The sequence below is a fragment of the Saccopteryx bilineata genome, chromosome 2, assembly GCF_036850765.1.
Source record: "Saccopteryx bilineata isolate mSacBil1 chromosome 2, mSacBil1_pri_phased_curated, whole genome shotgun sequence".
Classification (NCBI taxonomy): domain Eukaryota; kingdom Metazoa; phylum Chordata; class Mammalia; order Chiroptera; family Emballonuridae; genus Saccopteryx; species Saccopteryx bilineata.
In genome coordinates this window covers 290,270,566-290,288,459 of record NC_089491.1, presented here as the reverse complement: position 1 = coordinate 290,288,459, position 17,894 = coordinate 290,270,566, and the positions used below count along the sequence as shown (strand labels likewise).

Genomic DNA, 17,894 nt, shown 5'->3' with positions numbered 1-17,894 from the left:
TGAGAGTGATATCAAGTTGAATAATCTTAAGGGAATTGGTTTCTTCCTAAAACCTGCTCTCCTGAATTTGGTTGGCGCAGGGCAGCTAACAGAAAAACACAGTCCAGTGAAAAAAAAAATCGAGGCTGTATCAACCATGCCCCCCAAACAGGCACACCTGAAATGGGCTGCTAGCACCAGAGAACACTGCTGTGGGCTTGAGACCTAACGGAGAGCAAAGACGGGCCCGGCCTGCAGGGCCCGATTCGTGAGCTCAGGAAGTATAACTGGGGTTCAACGGCTCTTAAGAGGTGAGCGGAGGGGCCGGGGTCAGCAACATGAACAGTTTGATTGTTTAATTCCCAAAGATATAGATAACAAAGTGAAAAAGTATGTGACACACACACATAGTTTTTGTTCATCACGCCTCGTCTGTAAAACAAGAGCATCAGGAATCACTGACATACATATGTGCGAGTTGGGGATTAAAACTGTCTGAATACAGGGAAATGATCAGAGCACAACAACAACGCACAAGCTCATGCATATTACTTGTGAATGAAGGTGCGCCCTATCAGCAAACCTGCTCATAAGGTTGAGGCATGGGCGTATTTGGTGACAAAACCACACCAGAGAATGAGTTGTTTGTTTGTTTGTTTTTACTAAACTTTCCTTTTTACTAAGGGAATTTGCAGAAAAGTCCAGAGTTCCCATGCCACTCTCTCTCTCTGTTTCCCTATAGAAAATATCTTACTGGAGTATGGTGATTCCCTTTTTTTTTTTTAAGCAATTAATGAACCAATATTGACACATTATTATTAATGAAAGCCCAAACTTTAGAGAATAGGGATTTTACTGAAAACTGGCATTAAAATCCCTGAGAGGTATCTCAACTCAGGCTGTCACGTGACAGAGAGAAGCACTTGGATCCTGGCCATTCACTCCTTTGCTGCCTTCTTTCTGCAAAGGGACAACATGTTTTCCGCTCTGAGAACTTGGCGTTCCCCTGCAGCACAGCCTGCGTGCATCTTGTTTTAAGTGGTCCTCCTTGCAGGTGTTTTACAACAGCAGGGGGGTGGGCTGGCCAGGAGGAGGGGCTTCGGAATCAAACAGATAGGCTCGCCCCTCTGCCACTCATAAGCAGTTGCTTTATCAGGCCTTATTATTCTCACCCATAAAATGGAAATAATAAAGGTATCTTCCTCACTGAGCTGCTGTGAAGATTGAATAAAATCATTCAATAGCGCCTGACTGGTGGTGGCGCAGTGGATAGAGCATCGACCTGGGATGCTGAGGTTCCAGGTTCAAAACCCCGAGGTTGCCAGCTTGACTGAGGGCTCACCACCTTGAGTGCGGGGTCACAATCTTGAGCATGGGATTATTGACATGATCCCATGGTCGCTGGCTTGAACCCAAAGGTCGCTGGCTTGAGCTCAAGGTCACTGACTTGAGCAAGGGGTCACTGATTCAGCTGGAGCCCCCCTGGTCAAGGCACATATGAGGAACAATCAATGAACAACTGAAGTACCACAACTACAAATTGCTGCTTCTCATCTCTCTCGCTTTCTCACTCTCAATCTTTCTTTCTCAAAAACAAACAAACAAACAAACAAAAAAAAACAAAAGAAAATACTAAAAAACACTTAGCACAAAGCTAGGCATATAATAAATAATAGTCCAATAATGGTAGCTATTATTAACTTTCTAAAGTGAGGTCCCTTTAAAAAGTAACTGGTCAATAGACCAGTCATTGAGTGATCTAGATCAATTTGATTAAAAAAATAGTTTTTCAATGCAGATCAGTTTCAAAGGTGAGTTAGGAGAAGATAAATAGTTATAGGAGCATAAACTTAATTGCCTGAAGAATTCTCTTTAAATTGGAAAGAAAAAGGGGTCTTTAGAGGGACTACTGATATAAAAACATGTGAGAAATTATCCATGGGCTTTCTCTGCTTTACCATTCTGCCTGAAGGGTCAAAATGTCTAGAACAGCACACATCCTCAGTAAAGGCATTGTTTAGGGAGAAATGATGTCTCAGGGCTAACTGGGAGTACTGTGGACACCTGGCCCATGTCTGCATCTCCGGGTCCTATTCACCACACCCTCTCAGTGCTCCGTCCCATATTCCTGACACTTGGAACTACAGCAGTTTATCCAACACACAGGCTCCCCTGCCTTCTGTGCCCTTGCGTGCCCTACTCCTGCCTGGGAGCACCCCATACCTTCACCTGGCTGACCAGGTGAGCTTCAAGATTCAGCTCAGATAGCGCCTCCCCTGGACGGTCTGCCCCAGCCACTGCTATTCAGGTCACCCATGCTCCCACAGGCTCCCAGACTTCATTCTCGTGGCATTTCACGCATGGTGTCACCTCTCTTCCTCACTCTGTTGCCCGCTCCTCGGGACATGATAAATGCTCAAAAGACATTGGCCAGTGCTGAGCCTTTTGATTCTTCTATCAAAGGCTGATACAGAAGCCGTTAAGGGAGGCATGTGAATTTGGTGAAAGTAGCATTTTTATACTTGACCCATAAAGAGAGATGTTTCTCTCTAAAGCAGGGGTCTCAAACTCGTGGCCCGCCAAACAATTTTGTGCGGCCCGCAGACTAATCCATGAAGTTCAAAATATTTTGGATAAAATTAAGTAAGCCTAGGGGCCTACTTGTATTTTTCATTTCTCTAGCATCCTAGCTAGATATTAGCTTAGTTAACAGCAGTTGTGATGCGAACTACAGTTTCTGGTTGTTTTGTGACACTGAGTAAACTGCATGTACGATTGTGCTTGTTGTACTGATTTTTTTTTTTTTGTTTTCAACTGCAGTGAGAAAAGTGTTGCGTAACAGTTGCCTTTTGTAGACCTAGTGCGGCCCGCCGAACGGCTGTGATCTTGCTCTGCGGCCCACATGCTGAGTTGAGTTTGAGACCCCTGCTCTAAAGGATACAGTTAAAGCCAGTGTAGGACTTGACGGCGACAGATAGTTTGTGCAGTGGTTTCCAAGTCCAGGGCATGAAACAATGTTGGTCTGCATGCAGTTTTCTCAGGTCAATTGGGGGGATTCTTCTCAAAAAACTGCCACCTGTCTGGTGAGGGTGCTCAGTGCTGTGAGCAGGGTCCTCAGCTAAGAACGGCCTCAGAGAGGGACTGTCCCGCAGCTGCGTCCTTCAGCTCTCCCAGGACAGCCGCTTGGTCTGCCCCTGCCCAGCTTCCTCATATCCATAGTGTCCACTGTGATTGGTTCTACTGAGGAAATAAAAGTCAAGTAACTTCTTTGAGGTCACATAGTGACTGAGTTTTAAAATTAAGACGCAGATCCACCTGTCAGATTCCAGAGCACTTGCATACGGTCTGTCTTCACCTGGCACCTGTCACAAAGTGGTGCCCAGAAGGGTGGGGCCGCCCAGGATGCGGCTAACAAACCCAAATCCTTTCACACGTACACATATCCCGGGCTGGGTTGCGTAAGAGCAGTTACCGTCTCCTGCCTCTGATCTCTCTTTTATCCAGTGATGCCCTCTGGTACCGAGCAGGAAGACCGCATCCCCGGGCGGGTACAGAAGGACCTTAATACCTGATAATGTTATAACTCATCCCACAGTGGGAGCCACTCTGCACTGAACGATCACGGTAGAATTTCCAGTAGTAGGAATGGTGTCGTAGGTCAAATCATGCTGCAATGGACTCCAAAAATCGCTTGAAATAATTGAAGAAGAATTTTGTACCAAGATCAATACTTCTTTGCTGGGATTAAAAAAAAAAAAAAGATTATTTGACATAATTTTGGAATTGTCTTGGCATAAAATTTGGTCTTATATGAAACACGTGCTACAGGGCACTCATAACTTTTTGGTTGGTTTCTCAGCATTTCTGGGTCATAAGCAAAGGCAGCACTATACATGCAGTTGCAGTCTAAATTCCCATGCAGAGGGCTGTGGACCCCGCAGCTAAGTGTTTTCTGGTTGTGACTCCAGACACAGGCCCAGAGCAATGGCCATCCTGTCCTTGGGCTGCAGAGCGTCGCAGAACAGGTGAGCTGGGCGGCTGCACTTAGAAAAGACGTTGTTATTTCTGTCTCCGAGTAATCATCTTGACTGACAGCATTCCTTCCCTTCAAAGTGGTGAGCTAGCAGGAACGTAAACCAGGAGCTGATTCAGAGGTGAAACCCATCCGCATTGAGGAAAACACGCAGAGGCACAAGGCGGACCCACAGCAAGTTTGCCCCGCTGTTCCCTCGCTGTGGTGGGGTGGGGGGTGGGGACTGTTCTGTGGCTTTGGCCCACGACATCGATCTGGGGGAGAAGGCAAAGTCTATGGATATGGTTGCCTTTTCTCCTTTAAGCCAACGAGTGCCTTGTTTTTCTGTGAGCCTGCCACTGTGGGAAAATTGCAAGAATATAAAGTTTCCCTCTTTGTCCGCAGAGCACTTCATTTACCAGGGAGCCAAGCCGGGAACAGAGCCGCCTCTCACACAGCTCATGAATAACTCCATTTTCTCAGGGCAGCTTCTGCCCGCCCATTGTCTGACTGTCGTGCCCTCTTGTATAGGTGTTCCCTGCTGTCCCGCTGTTATGTAATGCTCGTGCGGGAAGCACTGCCTGAGAGAGGGCGAGAGGAAAAACCCACAGGGTAACCAAGACCAACATGTCTTCCCGGAGAAGGAGTAAAGCAAATGCTAGCCGCTTGTCAGCTCTCCTCCTCTGGCTTGTCTGCCTGAGTGATAAGCTCTGATTGCTGGCATCCAAAGCCCATGGCTGGCTCAAGTGAATGCTTCTGTTTATATCCATGAAATGGGACATGCCGTACCCTCATGCCCACGCCGGTGCAGCTGCCACCTAGGCTCTCCCATGAGACACTGACAAGAAATCCTACCCCTCCCTCATGTAGCCTACAGGAAAGGACTCTCTGCCTCTTGGTCACCACTTTCCATGCCGCCCTCTCCGGCTAGCTGATTGGCACCCTGCCCCTCTCAGTGTTGCCCAGAGAATCGCACACATCCCAGGCTTGCCCGTGGCCTTGACTCTTCACCAGAGTTCAGTGTGGAGAGGCAGCTGCCGCCCGGTGTCCTGGGATGGTGCTACCCTCGCTCACACTTGCATCCCCTGGATGTCAGGTTCTGGGCTCAGATGTTATCTGTCCCCCTGCGCTCATACTACCGATACTATGGGGAAATGAAGGAAGAGGGAGCCGGTGCTTGTCATCCTTTCTCTCTCTGCCCCAGCGTTGCTCCCAAGCTCATGCGGCAGAATCCCAGCCCTGTTGCTACAGAAAGAGACGTCATGGCAAATAGAATAGGATCCCATGCCGTCATAAGGTCCTAGTGCAATGCGTTACTCTGGTGTCTGTGGTGATGCTGGTGTAAACAAACCTACTGCGCTCCAGTCGTGTAAAGTACAGCACGTAGAGTTCTACACAGCACAGGTACCTGCTCATGATAAGATGACTATATTGCTGTTTATGTATTTACTACACTATGCTTTTTGTCATTATTTCAGAATGTGCTCCTTCTACTCATAAAGAAACGTTTGCTGTAAACAGTAGCTGTGTTGTGCTGGTGGCAGCCTCATAGATATATCTCATGTTTACTCAGTCTTGTGATTACATCATGTTTTCTTCTTCTTCTTCTTCTTCTTCTTCTTCTTCTTCTTCTTCTTCTTCTTCCTCCTCCTCCTCCTCCTCCTCCTCCTCCTCCTCCTCCTCCTCCTTCTTCTTCTTCTTCTTCTTCTTCTTCTTCTTCTTCTTCTTCTTCTTTTCTTCTTCTTCTTCTTGTGTTTGATTTAATCTCCGGTTGTTTTGTACAGTAACAGGCTGTGCAGGCTTGGAGCCTGGGAATAGTAGGCTATACCATGCCACCTAGGTGTGAAGTAGGCTCTTCCATCTAAGCTTGTCCGAGTGCTCTCTATGATGTTTGCACAAAGATGCAATTGCCTAATGACACACTTCTCAGAATTTACGCCCGTCATTAAGCAGTGCACAACTGTAATTGCAACGAAGAGAGGCCCCGGATGAAGACATTCTGGCCCTCCTGGAAGAAGAGGCTGTAGGAAGTAGCTTGTCTGCAGCCCTCTCTATGCATCCAGCTCGCCCATGAGCCATCCCACAGGGCGGCCTCGGTCCCCGCTGCTCAGCGGGCCTTCTGACTTGTCTCTCCACCCACTCTGGTGGCTCAGCCTGGTTGCTTGAACCCTTGGCTCTGGGGTCTGTCTCACAGGAGGCTCTTCTGATTCTCCTCCTCATTATAAAAATCCATTAAAACAAAACAGAACCTTATCTCTATCTTGTTTGCTGGGGCTTTGGCGTCTGAAAATTCTAGATTTGAGTCTTGGGTTTTATTTCTTAGGCAATGAGAGAAAGAACACTGAAGACTGTAAATACGAGAGTGATGGGATCCTGCTGGTGTTCGAGGGGAACCACTCTGGGAGCGGTGTGCAGAACTGGAAGGCCAAGATGGGTGCAGGCTGACCAGCAGGTGGCAGCAGTCTTTGTGGGTCCAGCTTTTCTCCTCTCTATGCCCCCTACTAGGTCAGTTTCCCCCTTGACCCATGATGCCAGATGGGAAAAAAATACTGTAGGTGCAGACTGACCAGCACAGACTGTCATAAGGTCGTTAATTATTGTAGCTATCACTCTGCGGTCATTGTCGCCTGAGAGGACAATAGCTCTGGGTAACATTATCACTATGCTGTTTCATACGGCGCTATTACCAACATACATCACAGGGGCACATTCTCATTTACCTTGGCCAAACACTGGTTCCCTCATCTGATATTTACATATTCAGTTCTTGGTACCAAAATGCAAGGATTCCCATTCATTCCCATTAAACATCACGTTGTTGGTGCTGCCCAATCATCGAGTCCTGTGAGATCCTCTGGCTCCTGTTAACCCATTTCTATTTTCTCACCTAGCTTTGCAACCTCTGCAAACTGGACTTTCGTTCCACTGATACTTTTATTCGAGTCCTTGCTAAAATTTTTGAACAGGACAAGAGGAGAGAGGGTAGAATGTGCCATTTAGAAATTCAAGTAATAAAACTGTTTCATGAACCCCTATTTTGCCCTCATGTTCAAAAACACCAGAAGACTGTGTTTTTTCAAACACCGTGTTGAAATCTTGGCAAACTATTACATTGGCCAGGGACACTTTCTAAATCAAAGAATGTGCTTTATCTCGCAAAACCTGTTCTTGGTGAACCAGTCCTAAATCCTAGTCATTACCACTTTCTTCTCCAAGGATCCACTGACAACCTTTTTAACCGACTGGTTCCAATGGTCACTTTTCAGCCCTCATTTTAGCTGCCCTTTCAGCAGGACTTGACAGAGTCGGCCCCTGCCTCCTCCACAGAACCTTGCCTTCCATCACTGGCCCCCGGGACACCCCCTCCCCCAGTGGTCCTCCCACTTTGCTGGCTGTCCCTTTTGGGCTCCCTATTCTTTCCCCTCCCTTTCAACATCTCAACCTTGGGATCCAGCTCAGTTCTTGGGCTTCCTCTCCTTTCTAGTTATTTTAGTCCCTGGATAACTTCAGCATTCTCTTGGACCTACCTCTCTAACCTTGGCCTTTTTCCTGATCTCTAGACTCATGAATCCAACTAGCTGCCACATGTCTCCTCCTGGGTGCCAAAGGTAACATATCCAATGACAAGCCCCTCGTCTCCACCCATCGCCTTAAGCCAGGGACTCATGTAGTCGTTCCATTTCAGTTCATGTCACGCCATCATTCCAGGTGATCGGGCCAAAGTCCTGGGAATTAACTTGGATTCCTCTCTTTTTCTCTCATCCTCATTCAATCTCTTAGCGAAAACCATCTGTTTCTATCCAGGGTTGGACTACTTCTTAGACCAGGTCTTGTCCTTCCCGTCGGCTACCAGCCTGGTCCAAGCCATCACCACTGCACAGTTTATTACAGAAACCTCCTTACCAGCCTCCCTGCTGCCTCTATAGCCTCCCTTCAATCTCTTCCACCATCGAGTGAACTTTTAAAATGGGGTCAGAGCAGGTCACTCCTCTGGTCAATGGCTGCCACCTCTCTAAGTTACACTCGTGGTCCTTACAAGGGCCTGCAGAGCCCTGCCCAGTCTGACCTCTTCCTCTGCCGGTCTCTCCCCAAGTCCCTCCACTGTGGCCACATGGGACTCTGTTCTGTGCCAGAAACACATCAGGAACGTTTCCCTCTTGGGCTCTTTGCGTTTGTACTTCCTTCTCAAAGCCACACTGCTTTAGGCTTTCCTAAAATATTTTGTGTCAACATTATGCATCTTCTTCCCTTATTTTGTTTATCTCCACACCGCCTATTGGAAAAAAAAAATATATATATATATATATATATTAATTTATATGTCTCCCCTACTAAACTTAGTACGCTGAACAAAAAATCTTTTATTTGTTCACTGCTATGTTCCTAGGGTCCAGCATGAGCCTCACACGTGATAGGTATAAACTAATGTTTGTTGAGTAACAGTGTAAGGCACTGACAGCATTGAGAAAGTTCACTTCTTCTATTTTCAAGATGTAAAGCCAGCAGCCACGGCCAGGGCCACTATCAAAGCTGCCCAGCCCTTGCAGGTTCACATTGGATTCGGACAGTCGGTAAAGAAACAATGGAGCCAAAAACTGGTGGGCCATAGTCTTTAATCCTAGCTTGCACCCGGCGGGCAAGTAAAAACACACACTGGGCTCCAAAACCCAATCACATTCAGTGCTCACAAAGCCACTGACTTATCCAAGTTTCCTAGAATCAAAGGTTTCTAGCTCACCAGCCTTATTCTCCTCAGTTCCCCATCTCCTTCCTTATCCCAGATACAAACTCTACACAAACTGGCATCTCACTCAGCACTCCGCCATCTTGGCTGCTTCTCCTGGCCACATGGCCTCTTTCTGCTCTCTCATGCTAATCTCAGGAACCAAGAGCGTAAGCTCCTGTTATGCCCCCATTTTATAGTGTAGATCCATAACCTTTAATCCAATATACAAAATAGGGAAGTCTCTACTACAAAGTCACTTCTCTGAGGCATGATTGGATTGTACCACCCCACATCAAAAAGGGTAGGAAAGGCTTAATCCCAAAACCAAGCCGCAGGCTACAAGGATTCTGCCTCCCTTTAGCCCACCCCAACACACATTAATATCACCTGGGCGACGGCCTCCTCGTGTTATCTTTAACAAAGTGAGCATAATACATTTTATCTGCCCAACACAAGATCAGAATGTATTTGTTCGTCTCTGTCTTCTAGGCTTTTCTCTGAGTGTCACGATGTTTTTAGAAATTACTAGAAGCTCAGCCATAGAATAGTAGCTTCTGCTGCTAACCATCTTTGAGCACTTAATGGGTACAAGGCTGACTGCTAAGAGGGGATAGAAACTTATTTAAACCCTTCAACAACCCTAGGAAGTAGGGGTTATTATTTTTCCCATTTAACAGCGGGGAAAACTAAGACATGGATCAATGAGGTGATTCCCCAAGGTCACACAGCTAGCAAAGGGACTGAATCAAGATTCAAACCCAGATATCTTAGCTGCAGGGCCTGTGTTCGCAGCCACTCTCCTACAGCTACACTAATCCCTTCTTGAAAAACTGTTTTTTAGAATTCTGCAGTGTAATTCACTTGGGCCAGGACATGTCAACTAACTGGAGGAGTTAGGTTTCGCTCTTGCACACGCCTTATTCTTTGGGATTGCAATGTTTTCTGCTTTTTTTATTTTTGAACTCATTCACTTTGATAAAGGAGTTGACAGCAAAATGGGCGGGACTGTCTTTCTGTCCCTCAGTGAATACCAGACCTCCCATCCCCAGGGCAGACCTAAGTCTCCTTTGTCAGCTCAAACAAAGGAACAAAGCGTGAAGAGCCCTCGTTAACATTTTGCAGGTATCCTGCACTCCTGACATGACTCTTCCAGCTCCCTACCAGTCTGTTATATTCTTACGTTGTTTTTGGTCAGTGGCCACTCCTTATGCCTTTTGTACATGTCAAAGACCGAGGTCACCTGACAGTTTCCTGAGTAGCCACTTTGGCCTGTGTATTTACTTCTCCATGTTTCTTAAGATGGCCTTCTTTTTTTTTTAGATCCTTCCACTCTCCTTCCGTCTCCGGAGCAGGTGAGATCTCATTAGGAGACTCTCATTCCCATGTGGCTGATTCCCCCGGGTCCTGCTGCCTATCCACAGTGGGCAGTCGGTCGTTGCTGGGAGAGGTTTTCCAGCCAGGACGACAGTCCCCTCGGAGGACAGAGAGGCGAGTAGATGAGTTCTGACCAATGGAATGGGGGTAGAAGTGATATATACCGAGTTCAGGCTAACCCAGAAAAGCCCCCTCCCCCCCTGTGGTGGGAGGACTCCCCTCCAAGGGACTTTAGAAGCTGTGTGTTACATGAGGCAGGGCTGTGCCCGCCTGGGTGCCCGGGCGAGCCCTTTCCTGATTGGATTTTGTGGGAATAGGAAATGCAGTAAACTTCCATCTTGTTAAGCCACTGAGATTTGAGAATTTATGTAGTACAAGATCTAGGATCATCTTGACTAAAACAAACCACAGGTAAGTTTTTCCACGAGCCTGTTGAAATCTCTTTACAGTCTGACAGGTGCATAGAGCCAGTAGTCTTGGTTTCTCACCTGGGCCACCACACTCCAGGGAAATGGGCTCATTCCCACATTGCCACTGTGTCTGTCACAAGCAATTCTCCGTCACATTGAGGTCCACGTTATGGTTTCATCATCTGCTGGGAGAGAAAATTGTCCAAAAAATTAACGAAAGGCATCTCTCTAAACAAGTGTTTTTCAATTGCTAGTCTGTGAACTGGTCTGCTAGAAATTTTATGTCAGTCCACGAAGGAGTTAACCCCCCGATGTTGTATGAAGATCATAGACCCAATGATCTTAGTAAAATTTGCTTATGCTCAGGGTAGTTTCTGCCTTAGTGGTCCCTGAACTAATTCTCCTATTACCCCCGGTCCCAAAGTGTGAAAAGTTTGAAAACCACTGCACGGGTTTGGGTAAGGCACTGCTTGGATCCTACTGAGACAGAGAGAAGCAAGGTCCGGATGGAGGGAGGGGCTGGTGTTCCCGTTCTTCCTGTGAGGGAGCCTGAAACAAGCTCCAGGGCGCCTAAGAAACCTGTCATGTGACCTCCGGGCCAGGCCAAGCAGCAGGCGCTGGTCCACCTTGCCTGAGAGGCAAGAAGCCGCTGGCAGACCTGGCCCTGAGTAACTCGATTTTCTTTTGTGTGGCCTGCTTCATCCCCAGGACAGAGGGGTGAATGAGAGCTGGCCCCGCAGCAGGGAGAATGCCAATCCAGGCTTCCTTCTGCGCCAGAGAGCGGGGTTTCTAGAAGGCCCGGCCCAGCCACCCTGACACTTCCCAGCACAAGAGAGCTCAGACGGGGAAGCCATGTGGCCAGGACCCTGAATTTAAGCAGTGTTGGCTGTTAGGCTTCAGCTCTTTTCTTTTCTTTCCTTTTCTTTTCTTTTCTCTCTTTCTCTTTCTCTTTCCTTCCTTCCTTCCTTCTTTCCTTCCTTCTTTCTCTCTCTCTCTCCCCCTCCCTCCGTCCCTACATCCGTCCCTAACTCACTCACTCCCTCCCTCCTTCCCTCTCTTCCTTCCTTTATCTGCATAAAATGGGAATAACAAGTTTGCTCTGTTTGGAAGCAATATTAAATATTAACATAACTGGTATTAACAACAATAATAACTATTTATTGAACCACGGTTCTAAGAACTTAGTTCATCTGCAAACTCTGTGAGGTGGTGCTGTTACAATCCTATTTTACAGATGAGGAAACTGAGGTCCAGAGAGGTGGAGTGTCTCGTCTAGGGGGACACAGGGAGTCCATGGCAGCGCATTACTCCCAAGTCTGTGATCTAATCCAAACCATGGCGTTAGGTCTCCCAAGAGCACAGCCGGTGACTGGCCACAGGAGGAGGGTGTACCTGCACGGAGCCCAGGTACACACAGGGCACACACCGGGCATGGGTTGCTCCTCTCTTCCCTGTGCCTGCCTTGTCTCCCTGCCGAGGGCCTCGGACCGATCTCCGCCCTCATCACAATGGCACCATTCCCGGAAGGAGGAGGTGGCTCTGTGGAGTGAGTGGCAAATCACTGACGTGGGAACCAGAAGACACGTGCTTGTCACGCAGCTTTGTGATCTTGGCCAAGTCACGTCCTGTCTACATTTAGGAAAGGGGACCATGCCCCTGGCAGTGCTCCGATGAAACCCACCTAGGAAAAGGCAGTTAGAGGCACTGGAACGAGCTAGCTGAGTGTGAGTCTGAACAGGATTCAACTCCATGGAGATGGTTACGGTGAGAGGGGCAGGGGCCTTCGTGCAGGAGGCTCTCATGCTGCTCGGAGGGCTGACGTCCATGAAAGTCACTGCACTTGGGCCAGCATGGCCCCAGTCCTCAAGAACAAACATCAGGCCCTGGCCGGTTGGCTCAGTGGTAGAGTGTCGGCCTGGCGTGCAGGAGTCCCGGGTTCGATTCCCAGCCAGGGCACACAGGAGAAGCGCCCATCTGCTTCTCCACCCCTCCCCCTCTCCTTCCTCTCTGTCTTTCTCTTGGCCTCCCGCAGCCGAGGCTCCACTGGAGCAAAGATGGCCTGGGTGCTGAGGATGGCTCCATGGCCTCTGCCTCAGGTGCTAGAATGGCTCTGGTTGCGACAGAGCGATGCCCCCGATGGGCAGAGCATCGCCCCCTGGTGGGCGTGCCGGGTGGATCCTGGTCGGGTGCATGCGGGAGTCTGTCTGCCTCCCCATTTCCAACTTCGGAAAAATACCAAAAAACAAACAAACAAACAAACATCATACTGTCCATGAGCGGCCTGCAGCAGCAACATCACCGCAGGTGGCCAGGGGGACAGAGCCTCCTAGGCAGAGCTGGCTCTTGCCTGCTCCCCTGCAAGGTGCAGAACCAGCTCAGAAGGAGGTCGGGAGCAGGCGCGGCTGCCCCAGAAGCATGGCCCTGGGCTCAGGAGGAATCGGGGCTGGGTGACTGATCCTGGCCACTCTGAGCACCACCCAGCCATTAACCCCCCTGAAGGAAGCTGACGACTGTTGTTGTTACTTCTGCTGTTTGTTATAAGGACAAGGGGTGAGGCACTGGGCTTCTGGCCTCGACAGATGAGACGGGAATCCAGCTGGTCCTTGGGCCTCCACGTAGGGTTTCCGTGTGGTTCGTGTTCACATGTCACTTGGGGTCTGATCCTATGGGTGATTCTGTCCCCGGTCTTGCCACCACCTGTCCAATGGGCCGTGACAGCTCTCAGGGACCCCACTCTGTTGGTGCGATGCCTGCTCAGCAGGCTCGTGTGTGCCCCTTATTTCCCAAGCCAAGAAGGCCGCTCACGAGCGACGTCTGTGCCACAGGGAGCAGGGTGAGCAGCAGAGAGCCCGGGGCTCAGAGGAGGTGGCAGGAGTGCGTGTGACAGATGTGCGAGGGGTCGCTCAGGGACTAGATTGTACGGAAACCCCAAAGCGTGGGTGGTGGCCAGCTGGGGGGTTTCCTTTTTCTGAGCACGAGTCTGTGCCCGAGGCAGAGGCAGTTCCCGCTGCTTTAGTTCCAGGTCCAGAATCCAGATCTTCAGAGCCAGTGAGCTTCTCGGGGGTGTGGGCTCCTGGCGGGGAGGGGATGAGGTGTACTTTACTGGCATGTGTCCCAGGATGGTGTCAGTCCTTCTAGACCCTTCAATGACCAAAAGGCATTAGTCAACGTGATGGGGTCAATGACCCATCTTTCACGTCCTGGTGAGGAAAAGTGAGGGGAGGAGGGAAGGACACAACGCTCTGGTGGGCAGTTGGGTGCCAAAAATGAGACACCAGCTCTTTTTTTCCTGAGAACTTCTGGAGCCTCTGTAAGACGGAATGTGCATTTTCTCTCCTCTACCCATCGGAGCACCTTACAAATACCGTCCCTGAGTGCCAAGGGCGCGCTGGGGCGGCAGGGGCCCCGGGAACCACAACCAGGCTCTGGGCAGGTGTCCAGGAGGGAGTGAGGAAGAGGAGCCACCACTGGGGTGCTGTCCCGGGATGCACAGGGAGGGGGCTCACCTGCTCAGAAAGCCACCTTGCAGCACTGATGACAGCGGCACACAGGCCAGACACCAAGGAGGACATGCAGGGCCCCTACGGGCGTTCGCAGGGCACCTGGGATGCTATGGGCTCTGTGCTAGAACTCGAAGCACAGTAAGACCCGGACTTCTTGTCAAGGAGGCATGGCCAAGGGGAGAGAGCCGCAGCGCGCCGCTGTCACGAGCTGGCTCACCGACAGGCGGGGCGCCCTGGAAGACAGGCCAGTGTGCTTGTCAGGAGAGCAACTCAGAGAATGCGACCTTCTGCTACAGTTAGTTTCACTCCTGTCACTTCTGGTCAGGTGCACAAGGAGCAGCATGACCACCCCTAATCAGCACCCCAAGTTGAGTAGGACATTGGGGTGCTATATGGAGCCAAAGCGTTCATTCATTAACTCAAAGAATGTCTGCTGAGGGCAGGTGGCAAGCCTCCTGCTAGCCATCAGAGGTGGGAAACCTGGGACTCCCGACGAGGAGGACAGACCCTTAAACAAATTATGTGCCTTAAAAGGAAGAACCAAATGTGCGACTTGGAAGCAGAGCTGGGAGTGTGACACCTGGGACCTGCGGACCTGGGAGGAGGCAGGAGGGCGGAGCTGCAGCTTGTTTACCGAAAGGCACAGGTCAGAGCCATGGGCTCAGCAGAGAATCCCTGGAATCCACCTGGCACCATTCTGATCTCGTTAGTTCTGCCCTTCCTGCTTCCTACCCCATGAAAGGGCGCTGATGGTGCTGACGTCAGAAGTGACAAGTAGGGACACACACTGGGCTCCAACATCACCCCTCCCAGCATCACCACCACGGCCTCTTCCTGTTGCCCCGGGGACAGGCCTGACTTGAATGGCAGTAATGCCCCAGCTTTACTCTCCCCTGGGCAGGGACGGCAGTTGGGTGGTTGTGGTTGTTTTCCTCCACGGTGCATTCCCGCTTACCCGAGTGACACATGGGGCAGGGGAGGAGGGGGTGCAGCCTGGGGCGTGAGCCTGCCCCCATGCCCACATCTTATGGGAAGTCACAAGGGAAGAGCCTGCTCCCACATGGGCACAATGTGTCTGTTTTTCAGAACTTCGCAAGGTGGCCGGATTAGGATACAGTGAGGCCCTTGGGAGGGAGAAAGGAAAGGCAGGGCGATACATGCTTTTGGCCAGAACGCCATCAGTTAGCGAAGAAAGAGTGCATTCTCCCTGGGGAACACAAGGTACACTCTGTCCTTGAGGTGCCATTTCCTCAGACAACCGGGGTGAGTCCTGACCAGCCACGGTGGGTGGAGCGCTGACTACGATGTCGGTGTGCAGCTCATTGGCCTGTCCACGGCGTGCACACCCACTCAGGTCCGTGGCTGGGAGCTGAGAGGGGACTCACTGGTGGGGCTTTCCATTATCTCAGGCAAACTCAGCAAGAAGCATGGTGAGGACAGGTGTGAGGTCAGGGTGGAGCAGAGAACAGGGTTTACCCACCCTGAGGGCCCTCCCCCTTTTCCCGTTCTCCCCTCCAAGCACCATGACCTTATTAAGCAAGGACCCTAAACCTTTCAGATGAGAAGCTGGTCCTGGCCCTCATACCTCACACCTGTACCTAGGGAGGGGCCAGTGGGAAGGGTCATCGGAATGCAGAAGCCCTTGGGATGAGATGCTCCCAGACCTGCCTCCCACCCCCCAGCTGCTCCCTGTTTGATTTCAGGAGGTGGCTTTGCCGGACTGGTGTCAAGCACGGCCACACCACAACTCTGCCTCGAGCAGAAGGCCTGGGTTTGGACTGCTGTGTTGTTGGGCAGATAAAATATATTATGCTCACTTTGTTAAAGATGGCGCTGCCCACGTAGAGGCCCGTCACCCAGGTGATATTAATGTGTGTTGGGGGCGGGCTGTGGGCAGGCAGGATCCTTGTAGCCTGGGGCTTGGTTTTGGGACTAAGCCTTTCCCACCCTTTTTGATGTGGGGTGGTACAATCCCATCATGTCTCTGATAAGTGACTTTGGATTAGAGACTTCCCTATTTTGTATATTGGATTAAAGGTTTGGATTTCTACACTATAAAATGGGGCAGAACGGGAGCTTGTGCTCTTGGTTCCTGAGATTGACATTAGAGGAGAGAGCAGAGAGGAGAGCAGAAAGAGGCCATGTGGAGTAGGCCAGGAGAAGCAGCCAAGATGGCAGAGTGTTGAGTGAGAAGCCAGTTTGTGCAGAGTTTGTGCAGGGAGAAGGAAGGAGATGGGGAACAGAGGTGAATAAGTCTGGTGAGCTAGAAACCTTTGATTTTAGGAAACTCGGATAAGTCAGTAGCTTTGTGAGCACTGAATGTGAGTGGGTTTTGGAGCCCAGTGTGTGTTTTTACTTGCCCGCTGGGTGCAAGCTAGGATTAAAAATGATGGCCCACCAGTTTTTGGCTCCTTAGTTTCTTTACCGACTGTCCAAATCCAATGCGAATCTGCATGGGCCAGGCTGCTGTGATAGTGGCCCTGGCTACTGGCTTTACATGTGTCCACTGTGCCAGCGTGTCTGCCTGCGGCCTCTGTCCAGCTTCGTGCTGATGACCCTTCCTTGGTATGAGCAGGAGACAAGCCAGGCCTGCCCTCCACGCACACCGCATCCCCTGTGGTGCCACACCTGCCACGGTTCTGTGGGACACTGAGCAAGAGCACAAGAAATTGACTGGCGTGCCCCACCCGTGGACCCTGTCTTCCAAGCCTGAACATGCCAGCGCTGGCTTAGGAAGAAAGCTCTGATAACACGCCAGGGGCCTTTTCCTGATCACCGAATTCACCCCTCAGGGCCCAGATCCATTGCTACCTCCAAGAGGAGGACGTCCCTGTCCACTGTGACTAGCCACGCCCCTGCTTTATGCACTGGCAGAGTTAGCAGCTGCACCGCCTGGCCTCCTCATCGCTTTGGGCACACTTCTCCTCAAGTGCTCACAGGACCCTGCGCCAGGAGCTGGGCGGATGTCACGTGGTGCCCCATCCCTCAGAGTGGCTTCCAATGCAGTCTCACATGGTTCAGTGGGACAGAGTCACAGGAAATATTATGGGGATAGAGGAGAAAAACACTGCACTGACCTGAGGGGACCTCACAGGTGACATCTGAAAAACGACTTTCTAAACATAGGATTTGGATGGCAGGGGTCCGTCTAAGGTGCCTTTCTGGCGGAAGAACAGAGTGGACAAAGACACGGAGACAGGAAAGAGTGGGTGGACATGTGGGGAGCCACCAGGGTGGGCCCCACCAGCCCCCCACCCCGGCTCCCGGCTTCCCTCCTGCAGACTTTAGTCCCTTTGGCAGCTTTCTGCCCAAGGCCGTCTGTGGGCAGCGACCTGGGGAGGCCACAGGAAGAAGTAGGAGCAACAGTGTGCCCACAGGGGTGGAAACTCAAAGCCAGCCCACGTTTCCAAGCATGGGGAGGCCTGCCACTGTGGCCCAGTCAGCACCAGGAGCCTTCCAGGCGTCCACTTCATGTCTCCCCGAGCTGACCACTGCTGCCCGGTGAAGGCGCGGAGCACCGAACAAACACTGCTCAGCACGCCCCCCCCATCGGCTCCTGCAGCCGGTCAGAGTCCAGCTGCCCGTGGTGTGGGCTGTGAGCGGCTATAGCCACCCGTGTCGCAGCTGATGGAGGGACAAAGAGAGAGGACTGCTCCTTGGGGAAGCCAGAGGCGGTGCCCTGCACGCACTGCTTGTCTTAGCCCGCAGCCCTTGCCTGCTGAACACCTGGAGACACCTGCTTGGCCTCCCCCGATGCTGCCCCAGGGCAGAGGGCTGGGCTGAGGGCCCAGCTTTGCCCCGTTTTCCTGATGGAGAAAGTCAGCTTTGGGAGTGAAAGGCTGGCCCATGGAATCCAATCACACCAACGAAAACCGGGCCGGCCTATGGCA

At 50.8% G+C, this 17,894-nt stretch overlaps 1 long non-coding RNA gene across 1 annotated transcript; it reads left to right on the top strand.

Moving 5' to 3' along the window:
• The first annotated feature begins 5,007 nt into the window (after positions 1–5,007).
• LOC136326001 (uncharacterized) lies at positions 5,008–10,337 on the top strand. The gene is made up of 3 exons (XR_010729367.1): positions 5,008–5,395; positions 6,315–6,496; positions 10,038–10,337. It is a non-coding gene; the product is annotated as an uncharacterized lncRNA (long non-coding RNA).
• Positions 10,338–17,894: the final 7,557 nt, after the last annotated feature.